Raw genomic sequence first — 11,768 nt, forward strand, 5'->3', positions numbered from 1 at the left:
CTGCACCTTTGGAGGCTGGTCACTGGTACGGGTTTCATGCTATTTTTCCACTCATAGAAGGAATCCACTCCCAATCACTTTCTCTATCTCCCACCGCTGCCCTTCTAGACCCCAAACCAGGGGAACATCAGCGGGCTTCAATAACCAGCAAACAAACGGGAAGAGCCGATAGAGTGAGGCTAGCGAGTTAATCGTTGCGTAAATGCTAACGAACGCAATTCGGTAAATGGTTTGCATTTTTCTTATATTTCATTGGGAAGTTACATGGAAGACACAACCAGGTTGTTTCTCTTGATCGTAATTAAGATGCAATACAAACAAAAATCTCTCTTCTGACCTCACTTTTAAAGCAAGTAGTTTTCTCCACCGTCTTTCTTCGTTAATAATTGCTGCGCTCTAATAAAATTAGAGGGTGTGGCAAATAGTACTTATCATGAATTCTCTAACACTGGCACGCAAACATCCTGACTAAAGCCAGCGATCTATGTTTTGTCGTTGAGATAAATGTTTGTCGTTCTCGCCTTTTATTCGGACTGTCCGTTTCTTTGCCGGGGAAGCACAGTCAAGCTCTGCCAGTCTCGACTCCCATTTTGGACGGTACTGAAAGGAAGGGTCCATTCCCCACCCCCCCCCCCCCCCACCCAGGGACGGACGGAATTGTAGGGGGAGCTCCCGCGCATTGAGAAGCATGGGGCACACCTGCTTTTTGCCTTCTCTTCGTCCTCAATCATGCTTTGAGGAGCTAACCCAGGGAGGGCCGCAAGCAAGCGTCCCCACGGCTCCCTGGAGCCCGCCTTCTGCACTGGGGAGTATCTGACTCATGGAGATGTCCTCATCTGCACCCCACGTGGAGAAAGCCTACGTCTGGGCCAAGTGCGTAGGGTGTAGAAGACTCCACTTGCTTGCTTCGTAAATGACCGCGATGCAAGTCACGGGTAGGCGTGCCGATTGACTTAATCTGTCTCTCCTTTCCCAATCGCAAACAATTTGGCTTTGCCCATTAATTTTTGTAGATACCACTAAAAGGAACACCGTAGCTAATGTTCTATCAGACCCAATTACGCTAGTGAACTGCTTCTATTTTTTTTTCTTTCATGCTGTGGCATTTCCTTTCCCCTGAAAACACTCTTTCGCTCAGTCTAGCAATTAACTGCTTGAACAGTATAATAAGGAAGCAATTAAGAGGTGACAGAGAAAAATTAACACTCCATTTCACATTAAAGGCTAAGTGAGTATCCTTGCCATTGTGAGTTAAATGTGTCTTTGAAAACCTGTAGTTTGGATGTATTTTCCTTTTGAATAAGGAGCCCAGCTCCATGTTTTTTGTCTAGCATCCCAATCTGAAAATGGATGATAACTAATTGGGTGCTGTCTGCTTAAACAGGCTGTATTAATTGCAGTTTGCTCTCCTTTAAGTGTCAAGGAAAACAAAATCTTTGTAATGTGGAGGCATAATGTACGGCTGCCTTCATTTGAATATGCAGGCCATGTCCTAGTGCAAATAAAGCAAACTCCTGGATGCAATGTTGCCATGGCAGGCAGCATTTGCATAATAAATAACAGCTATCATGAGACTTTCTTTATGAAGTTCTCTGTTGTGTTGTCAGCTGTAAGAGCCTCCACGAAAGCAGCCAATATTGAGGCAGGAGAGTGTGTTTCGCTTGCAAATGCAACCCCCCAACCTGAGTCACTGGCAAGAATCCATTATTCTAGGGTTGCTGGCTAAATGGGACGGACTGTGTTAAGTACGTACAAGGAATACATAGTGAGGAGCATCAACACGCATGCCCGGGATGACAAAAATATGACTTAACTCCAAGACGTTCGGTTGGGTTAGCTCAGGAACGTATCGTCAGCTTGCTCTTTCGTGCCAGCATCGTCTGCATCGCGTAAGCCCGGGTCGGAGAAGTTAGAAACATCCCTCTTGTTTCTGGTGATAGCGGACTAGAATGATAGTTTAAGGGGTGTGGGGCATTCTCAATAGCTTTATCCTATGAAATTCAATTCTCTTACTGTCTTGAGGCTGCTGGAAGTTTCCTGATGCTTATTTGAGAGCTTTCCTTCAGGGAATGTACCGGTTTGCTTTGAGTTGGTATTAGCACTTGTCTTTTACCACTTTCAGAAACCCTTGTTCACTGCTTACTCCCTGGGACGCAGAAAGATGGAGGGTTCATTGTGTGTGTGTGTGTGTGTGTGTGTGTGTGTGTGTGTGTGTGCGCGCGCTCGCGCGCGCGCGCGCTCCCCAACCATTGACTGAAGTTCATGGAATGAGATTCCTAAGGGCGTTGCCTTACATGGATTTGCGCATTCTGCCAATCTCTTTGGCCCCTGACCGCTGTGTTCAGTGATAATGTGTGCCTTATTTCGTGCGAGCCTTACAATCCGTAGACACTCTACTTTGGGCCTGAGAAAACCGAGTTGGATTTTGTGTCCTTTCACTCCGGAGCTCCTGATCTTTTGGCCACTTCGTGCCCCGAGGGCAGAATTTTTAAAAGCGAACATTAATGAGACCTTCCTTAAACAATGACCATTTTAATGACCGCAAACAGCGCTGTATTTTTTTTTTTCTAAAGCCAATGAAAATTGCAATATTCACGACTCTAGGGAAGAAAGGTGCAACAAATCTGGAGCTGATTCTCACCTCTTTATAGCCCGATTTACAAGGGCAAAGACGTTCGAAAGAAGTCTGCTCTCTACGGAGGCCTAATAGGTTGTCTTTTATTTCCAAAAAGCAAACAGGAAGGAGGAATAAGAAAAACACCCAACAGCAGAACCTCAACAACTAAGCTATTAAAGACTATTTACTATCCTTTTTTTTTCTTTAACATTTCAGCATCTTAAAATTTCCTTGCTTGTATGAGAACTTGATGTTCAGGTACCTTTATAGAGCAATTTTCTATAGCCGAGTTACACATCTTAAAATAATGACTCATAATGGAAGTAGGGCATGAGGTGGCTACAGCAGCAGCGAAAGAGCACCATTCAAATATGCCATATTCCAAAAATAAAATAAACACTTGCGTAGTTCAGCTTTTAAAATGAATCCTTAAAAGCCAGGCATCGGTGGCAAATACCGTAATAATATTTAATAACTGTGGAGAGAGTGGTGAAAATGGCAAAAAGTGACCAAACAGTTGGAAAAGTGGGGCAGGTTGTGGAGTTAAGATCTGTCCCACACCTTCCCGAAGGATTTCGGTATCCAAAAGCATTTCTTGCAGCGCAGTTTTCTGTTTCTTCTCTGTAGATTTCTTACAACGTGTGATCGGCTCTGGGTTGGGAGGCGGGGTGGGTTTCTTCCGCTCCCCCGCCCCTTCTTTCCGTATTTCTTGTAAATGAACATTTCCCTCCCAGCTATTTCGTTGCCTATCCAGCCAAGTCATTCTTGGATTCTGGAAGTCTCTCTTTTCTGCACCTCGACGGGAGTTATAGTACCAACGAGTCTGGCTTTCCTTTTACTCTTGAAGATCCATCTTGGCAAAAATAAAATCATGGTTCCCTCTCGTTACCCTGATAACATGCCCATCCTTTGATGTGAGGCAGTAACAAATCCATGTTTCATTATTAGTAAGTAGCTGGACTCTTTCCCCATTAGGAAACTGGACAGCATCTTCCCCAGTGTCCACGTTCCCACCCACAACCACACTTCGATGGAGACTTTGAAATTCAGCTACAGCTGTGCCCATTTGCTATACCACCATCCGGTCAGGAACTTGCAACAAAACACTCCTTCATCTGATCATCAAGAGGCAAGGGGGACGAAAGAAAGGAGAGCATTTATATAAAAGATTTCAAGTGACCCCACTCGTGTCTGAGACGCCACGTACCGTACGTGTGCGTGTGTGTGTGTGTGTGTGTGTGTGTGTGTGTGTGTGTTGGCGGGGGGGCATGTTTACAAGTCTGTGCGAAATGCCTTTTCTCCGGAAAGCATGGCAACTTCGCACAATTTTCAAAGGAGGGAGAGACGGGGATTCTGTGACGCAGTCACTGTTAACAAGTGAACGTTTGCGTCCCTCCAAACTTCACGTGTTGAGATCTAATCCCCAGTGGGATGGTATTAGGAGGTAGGGCCTTTGGGAGGTAATTAGGTCATAAAGGTGGAGCCCTCGTGAATAGGATTAATGCCCCTTACAAAAGAGACCCCGGAGAGCTCTCGCTCCCCTTCCACTGTGTAAGGACCCAGCAGGAAGACACCCATCTGTGAACCAGGAAGCAGGCTCTCACCAGAACCCTACTAGGCTGGTATTTTCCTGTAGCAGCCTGAGCAGACTGGCGGTCAGCCCCACGAATGCCAAATGGTAGGAGCCGATGGGTCCTAACTCTCTGGCACACTTAATGCTCCCTGAAGAAGGGACACTTCCTTCTGATACCAGCCCTTCTCTCCTTTTCTAGACTGCTGCTCCCCGTGGCAAGGCAGAGAGCTTCCAACTCTGGTTCCCTCTGGCCTTCTCTGCCTGGTTCCTAAAGCTCACCACATCCATCACCCCGGCAACAGAAACAACAGGTTCTTTAAGAAATTCTTCCCGCCAGGGTCCCTGAGCTTTTCCGAATGCGTCAAGGACACGATAGCCAACGCACTAAGGCAATCCTTTGTCGGGACGTGTTCTGTTAGGCTTAGTCCATTGCGATCATCCAAGACATAAGAGGAGAGGTTCCGAACACTTCCAGGATTAAGGTCCCTTTTTAAAAATATTAGGCTGGGGCGCCTGGGTGGCTCAGTCGGTTAGGCGGCAGACTTCGGCTCAGGTCACGATCTCACGGTCCGTGAGTTCGAGCCCCGCGTCGGGCTCTGTGCTGACTGCTCAGAGCCTGGAGCCTGTTTCAGATTCTGTGTCTCCCTCTCTCTCTGCCCCTCCCCCATTCATGCTCTGTCTCTCTCTGTCTCAAAAATAAATAAATGTTAAAAAAAAATTAAAGGGGCGCCTGGGTGGCGCAGTCGGTTAAGCGTCCGACTTCAGCCAGGTCACGATCTCGCGGTCTGTGAGTTCGAGCCCTGCGTCAGGCTCTGGGCTGATGGCTCGGAGCCTGGAGCCTGTTTCCGATTCTGTGTCTCCCTCTCTCTCTGCCCCTCCCCCGTTCATGCTCTGTCTCTCTCTGTCCCAAGAATAAATAAAAAACGTTGAAAAAAAAATTTAAAAAAAAAAAAAAAAAAAAAATTAAAAAAAATATTAGGTGACTCTGCGTGATCTGGCGAGTGATGAGGCACAAAACACTTAACTATACAACTATGACTCATGAGCGTGTTTATGTAAAGATGGAGTTTTGCGTCATGAAATACAAGGAGATAAACAGCAGAAAAGCAAAAAGTAGTGGGAAATGGTGATATATGGACGTGAGAAATAGTATGTATCCCGTCCGCATAGAATGCACCGGGAGTTTTTTCCCCAAGGTCCCTGGTCCTCAAGGTTGGGAATCTTGAGATGAAAGGGGATTTCCTCTTTAGCCAAACAAAATACCTGCAGGCCCTTTCGCCCTTCTGTTTCCCTGATTGCCCCTCCCTGCTGGTGGTCTGGACCCCTCAGACCCCTCCAGCCGCTTACTGAACAAGCCGCACCTCCCGGCAGGGCGACAGTTCTCAGTTCCAAAGCCGGCAGAGACTGGACGCATGTGTAACTCACCACTCTTGCGATAACGGAGTCCCGTTTGCTGTGGCTGGCTTTTCAGCGTCTGTCTTCTCTCAGCTACTCGTAGAAAGAAAAAGCCAGGTCTTTTTTTTTTTTTTTTTTTATGTTTATTTTTGAGAGAGAGAGAGAGACAGAGCACGAGCAGGAGAGGGGCAGAGAGAGAAGGAGACACAGAATCCGAAGCAGGCTCCGGGCTCCGAGTTGTCAGCGCAGAGCCCGACGCGGGGCTCGAACCCATGGATGTGAGATCGTGACCTGAGTCGAAGCAGACCGCTTAACTGACTGAGCCACCCAGGCACCCCAAGCCAGGTCTTTTGTAATGACTTTCTCCATAGTCATCCGCCTGTCCTACAAACCCCCCCCTCCACCCCTACTTAGCCCACCACACACACCCACTCACACCAGCCAGTTTCTCTCTTAAATCCCAGACTCTCTGGCATATGCCCAGCCTAGGACAGATTCAGTCACCTTTTCTTCTCCTGACATTCTAGGCTGAATTTAACCCTTCCGCACACTCCTGCCTCATCAGACACCTTAAAAAATGCTTCTCGCTGTACTCCTTGTACTTGTGACACGTGTGCCACCGTATCTGCTCGGTCCCCTTGGGCTGAGTGTGGGAGGCAACAGGGCAGAGGAAGGAGCTTTCGAGCTTCTCTCCCAGAGCCATCTTCCCGACCCTCAGATCTCTTCTTCCCCTTTGTTCTCTTTCCTGTCAGTCAAATTCTATCTCATTACAGATGAACATCTTCAAGTACCCGCATTTACATATAACATCCATAAGATAACTTTTGTCTACAGCAAAAAAAAGGAGGATGATTACATTTCACATATAATTGAAAATGGGTTGTTCATCACGCACATGAAAACCTCAATCAATTATTTGTAATTTGTCTTTGGTCCTCACATCAGTGCCTCGCTGAAGCCTCTCACTGAGTGTGAACGTTTCTTACCTAGTGAAAGAACTTTCTGGTAATATATTTGTATTCATTATGTAATCATTGGGACCCAGTATAAGATATTTCGCTCTCTAATTCTGATGCTGTCAGTAAAGCCTCATGGAGGTACAGCAGAATTTAAAACACAAGCAATAGAGACTTCAGATAGGAAGGCAAAATGCCACTGGGAAAAACCAGACTTAGCTGGCCTTTCTGGCCTTATAGAGTCTTTCCCTGTATTATCGCAGAGCTTAAGAGTATCTTAGCCTTTCAGAGCTCGATGAAGCTTTGAGATCATGTGGCTCTACTCTAATTTGGAAAATGGAGAAACTGAGGCCCTGGGAGAGAAAGGAACTCACCTCAGGTCACATGCTACTCAGTGGCAAAGATAGGAACCAAGGTGCTCAATAACACCTAAAAATTAACACCAGAGGGGCACCTGGGTGGCTCAGTCGGTCAAGCATGCGACTTCTGACGTCGGCTCAGGTCATGATCTCACAGTTCGTGGGTTCGAGCTCCGCATCAGGCTCTGCACTGAGCGTGTGGAGCCTGCTTGGGATTCTCTGTTTCCTCTCTCTGTCTGTCTCTCTCTCTCTCAAAATAAATGAATAAACTTAAGAAAAATTAACACCGGAAATGTGGTTGAATTTCAACACCCTGATTGTCCCAACAAGGCGAAAGAAAAAAAAAAAACAAAAACGCGTAAGGAAAAAAAATCCGAACTGTGGGTTTGTTACTTACAGCCACCAGTACTTGCTTCAGTTACAAATGTGTTTCTTTGGATTTGTGACCCCAGATCTAATGGGAAGCAGGTATGTTCTCGAGAGCGCGCCCTTAAAAGAGATACCGGGATAAAGAAATTTATGGGAAATCTATGTGATTGGGGGTCACGGGAGTTCAGGCCCCATGAGTGAAAGAAAAGACGTCTCACGGAAGACGGAGGGTTGCACTGAGAGGCACTTTGGTCCGAAGGCAGCGTCGAAAAACTTACGTGGGAAGTAACCTTTCAAGTGGGACAGTGATTACGGGCTAAGAGCAGCTTGTCCAAAGTAAAGGGCAAGTACCTACGCCCCTTCGTAGAGATGTCCACGCGGAAGCTCCCTGGACCTGGACGATAAACGCTTTGATGGAAAACAAATGACGTCTGGAACACGAACAGCGCACACTTCCTTCTATTTTGAGCACCCCTCTGAGCAGTTGATGTGTTTAAGCCTTTTACTCCTCCCCACTGTGCCGTAAGGCAGTTATGAGTCATTTCCCAACCGGGGAAGCTGAAGCCTGAGAGGTGACGTGTGTGAGAGGCTGGGGGCTGCCGTAACAGAGCTCTGCAGATTTTGGGGGGGGGGGGGGCTCCAACAACAGAAACCGGGGGTCTCGGTTCTGCGCTCTAGAAGCTGGAGATCACGACGTGGGCAGGGCCGGCTCCTTCTGCAGCCGGGAGGGAGAATCTGTTCCAGGCGTCCCTCCTGGCCTTCTCCCTGCATCTCTCTGCACATCCTCCTCTTTCTGTGTCCAAACGTCCCCTTTTTTTATCAACACACTGGTTATATTGGATTAGGGCCCGCTGTTACTTTATTTTTTTTTTTAATTAAAAAAAAATTTAATGTTGACTCAGTTTCGAGAGACAGAGAGAGCAAGCAGGGGTGGGGCGGAGAGAGAGGGAGACACAGAATCCGAAGCAGGCTCCGGGCTCCGAGCTGTCAGCACAGGGCCCGAAGCGGGGCTCGAACTCACGAGCTGGGAGATCATGACCTGAGCCGAAGTCAGACGCCTAACTGGCTGAGGCGCCCAGGCACCCCGGGGCCCGCTGTTACTTTAACTTGATTATCTCTATAAAGACCCTCTCTCCAGCTAAGGTCACACTCCGAGGTACCGAGGGTTAGGGTTTCAGCATATGAATTTTGGGGGCACACGATTCAACCGGTAACGCTAGGCAGCGGGTTCAACGTCGCCAGCTAGTAAGTGGTGAAGTTGCAGTTCAAACCCAGGCAGTCTGGGCCCCGGAGTCTGCTCCGAACCATTCCTTTATAGCACCTCTCAATTTTAACCTCAGTATCGCTAGAGGTTTATGCCAAGTGGGACAAAACTTGAAACATCTGTGGGGCCTAGTGATGCAAACACGTTTCCTTCCGATGCAAAAGTTGCCTGAAATTGACACCAGACAATGGCGATGCCTCGAACGGTGTCCGGTGGGAGCCATCACTTGGCGGTCAAGGATGAGGCTGCCTTCCCTCCCCTGACTCACCTCCCGTTGTGCACTACGCGCAGCCTTTCTTCCAAACCCAGCCATTGCCTTGCCCCGAACGCTCGTGCCTGCGCCTTTTCCCACCTCTGGGACTTCGCCTCTGCTATTTGTTCTCACTGGAATGCTTTCACTATCTCGTGGGAAAATTGTATCAATCTTTCAAAGTTTCTCTCCAACCTCATCTCTCTCTTGAGATCCCGACCAAATGTGGTCTTTTCCTCTTTTGGACTCAAAAAACTTTTTGAGGATATCATAGCAATTCATAGCATAATTTCTTTCAGGACACTTGTATCCGTGCACCTTAACCTTTTATTTATTTTTTTAATTTCCTTATTTCTTTTTGAGGGAGAGAGAGAGCACGCAAGCAGGGGAGGGGCAGAGAGAGAGGGAGAGGCAGAATCCCAAGCAGGCGCTGTCCTGAGGACACGGGGCTTGATCTCAAGACCCTGGATCATGATCTGAGCTGAAATCAAGAGTCAGACAGTTCACTGGTTGAGCCACCCAGGCGTCCCTGTGCCTGTTAACCTTTTAATCTTCCCCCCTCCAATTCCATTCACACACTCCCACTGACAATACCTTTCATCACCCCGAGTGCCTTTTTTTGCGCAATTCCAGATACTTTATTTAAAAAAAAACTCCCCCGCTTTGGGTCACCTGGGTGTCTCAGTCGGTTGACCATCTGACTCTTGATATCGGCTCAGGTCATGATCCAGGGTCTCGGGATCAAGCCCCACATGGGGCTCCGTGTTGACTGTGGGGCCCGTTTAAGATGTTCTCTCTCTCTCCCTCTGCCCCTCTCCCCCCAACTCATCCTGTCTCTCTAAAATTAAAAAAAAAATTAAAAACCCACTGAAACAATGACAAAATTTCCCCCAGCTTTATTGATCTATAATAGACAAATAAAGTTGTATATATTTAAATAGGTCTACACTGTCAAACGATTACCACGATCAACTGAATTAACATATCCATTTCCTCACATAGTTACTTTTTGTGTGTGGTGAAGACACTTAAGATCTACTCTTTTAGCGAATTTCAAGTATACAATACAGTGTTATTGAATATAATCGCCATCCAATGTACATTGGGTCCCCCAGAGCCCATTTATCCTACATAGCTGAAATGTTGTACTCTGATACGATACCCCCATTTTCCCCACTCCCGCAGCCTCTGGCAATCACTATTCTACCCCGTGCTTCTATGCGTTTGACATTTTTAGATTTCACATACCATGCACCATTAGTCTTTCTGTATCTGGCGTATTTTACTTAGCATCATGTCCTTAAGATACATCCATGTTGTCACAAACGGTAGGGTTTCCATCTTTTCAAGGGCTGAATAATACTCCATAACATATGTATATGGAATATATATATATATATTTGCAATGTACCTGGAATATATATCACATTTTCTCTATCCATTCATCTCCGTCCACTTAGATTGTTTCCAGGTCTTGGCTATTGTGAAAAATACTGCGATGAGCATGGGAGTGTGGATATCTCTTCAAGATATTGATCTCCTTTCGTTTGGATCTATACCCCGAAGTGGGATTGCTAGATCATGGCTTGACTTTCGTTATCAGCCCACAAAAGTCACCCCCCACACACATTCTTTTCTTCATACCCGTATCTTTCTTTGCATTCTTGAGACAGCTTTATTAACACATCTTTGACATATAAAGATTGCATATGTTTAAAGTATAGGGGGTGGGGCGCCTGGGTGGCTCAGTCGGTTGAGCCTCCGACTTCTGCTCAGGTTGTGATCTTGCGGTTTGTGAGTTCGAGCCCCGCGTCGGGCTCTGTGCTGACAGCTCAGACCCTGGAGGCTGCTTCAGGTTCTGTCTCCATCTCTGGCTGCCCTTCCCCCTCCCTTCCTCTCTCTCTCTCTCTTTCTCTTTTTCTCTCTTTCTCTCTCAAAAATAAATAAATGTTTTAAAAAATGAGAAAAATAAGGTATGGGGCACCTGGGTGGCTCAGTCAGTTAAGTGTCTGACTTTGGCTCAAGTCAGGATCTCACGATTCATTGGTTTGAGCCTTGCGTAGGGCTCTGTGCTGGAGCCTGCTTGGAACTCTCTCTCTCTCTCTCTCTCTCTCTCTCTGCCCCTCCCCACTCTCAAAAATTAAATAAATAAATAAATAAATATTAAAAAGAAAACTAGGGGTGCCTGGGTGGCTCAATTGGTTGAGCATCCGACTTCGGCTCAGGTCACCATCTCACGGTTTGTGAGTTCAAGCGCCGCGTCGGGCTCACTGCTGTCAGCCCAGAGCCCGCTTCAGATCCTCTGTCCCCCTCTCTCTCTGCCCCTCCCCTGCTCATGCTCTATCTCTCTCAAAAATAAACATAAAATAAAATGACTGTATCATGATCAGGATGGCCGTCCCTAACCCACATGTGCTCCTGCCAGCAGGTCATTAAAGCCCCTCATCAGAGCACATAGCTTGGTAAGTAGGGCATGGGCTGGATTTCAGCCTCTCTGCAACCACCTTGGCCTGGAGCGTTTGTGCAGTGAGCAACCTATACAAACGTATACAGTGGCCATTTTGGTGTCCCCCAGTCATATGCATATTCATAAGCACTTCATCTGACAGCCCCTGTTTCTACACGCATGCAAGGATACATGGAGGGTTTGCTGAGAGCAGCATCCTGCAGCTACAAAGCAGCAGCAGCATCTTGTGGATCCTAAAGGGAAAGACACTTCGGGAATATTCCATGTACCTCCTCTTCGGCTGGATCATGCCCACCAACTTGCCTTTCTAGAGCATTTCTCCCTGATCCCGGACTTGATTCTATTCTTAGCCTAAAAACATTGCCTGACTTGGGCAGACCCGGTCAAAAACAACACGATCACTTTGCTCCACCGGGACGCCCATCGCTGCTCAAAAATCGTTGTATTTGGTTCATTTGGATTTCCCAGAACAGCCTTGCCGCGAGTCGCTCCAAACTCCCCTGCTCGCTTCCCAAGAG

This window comes from Panthera pardus, unplaced genomic scaffold (assembly GCF_024362965.1).
Source record: "Panthera pardus isolate Hobbes unplaced genomic scaffold, ASM2436296v1 HiC_scaffold_27, whole genome shotgun sequence".
Lineage (NCBI taxonomy): Eukaryota > Metazoa > Chordata > Mammalia > Carnivora > Felidae > Panthera > Panthera pardus.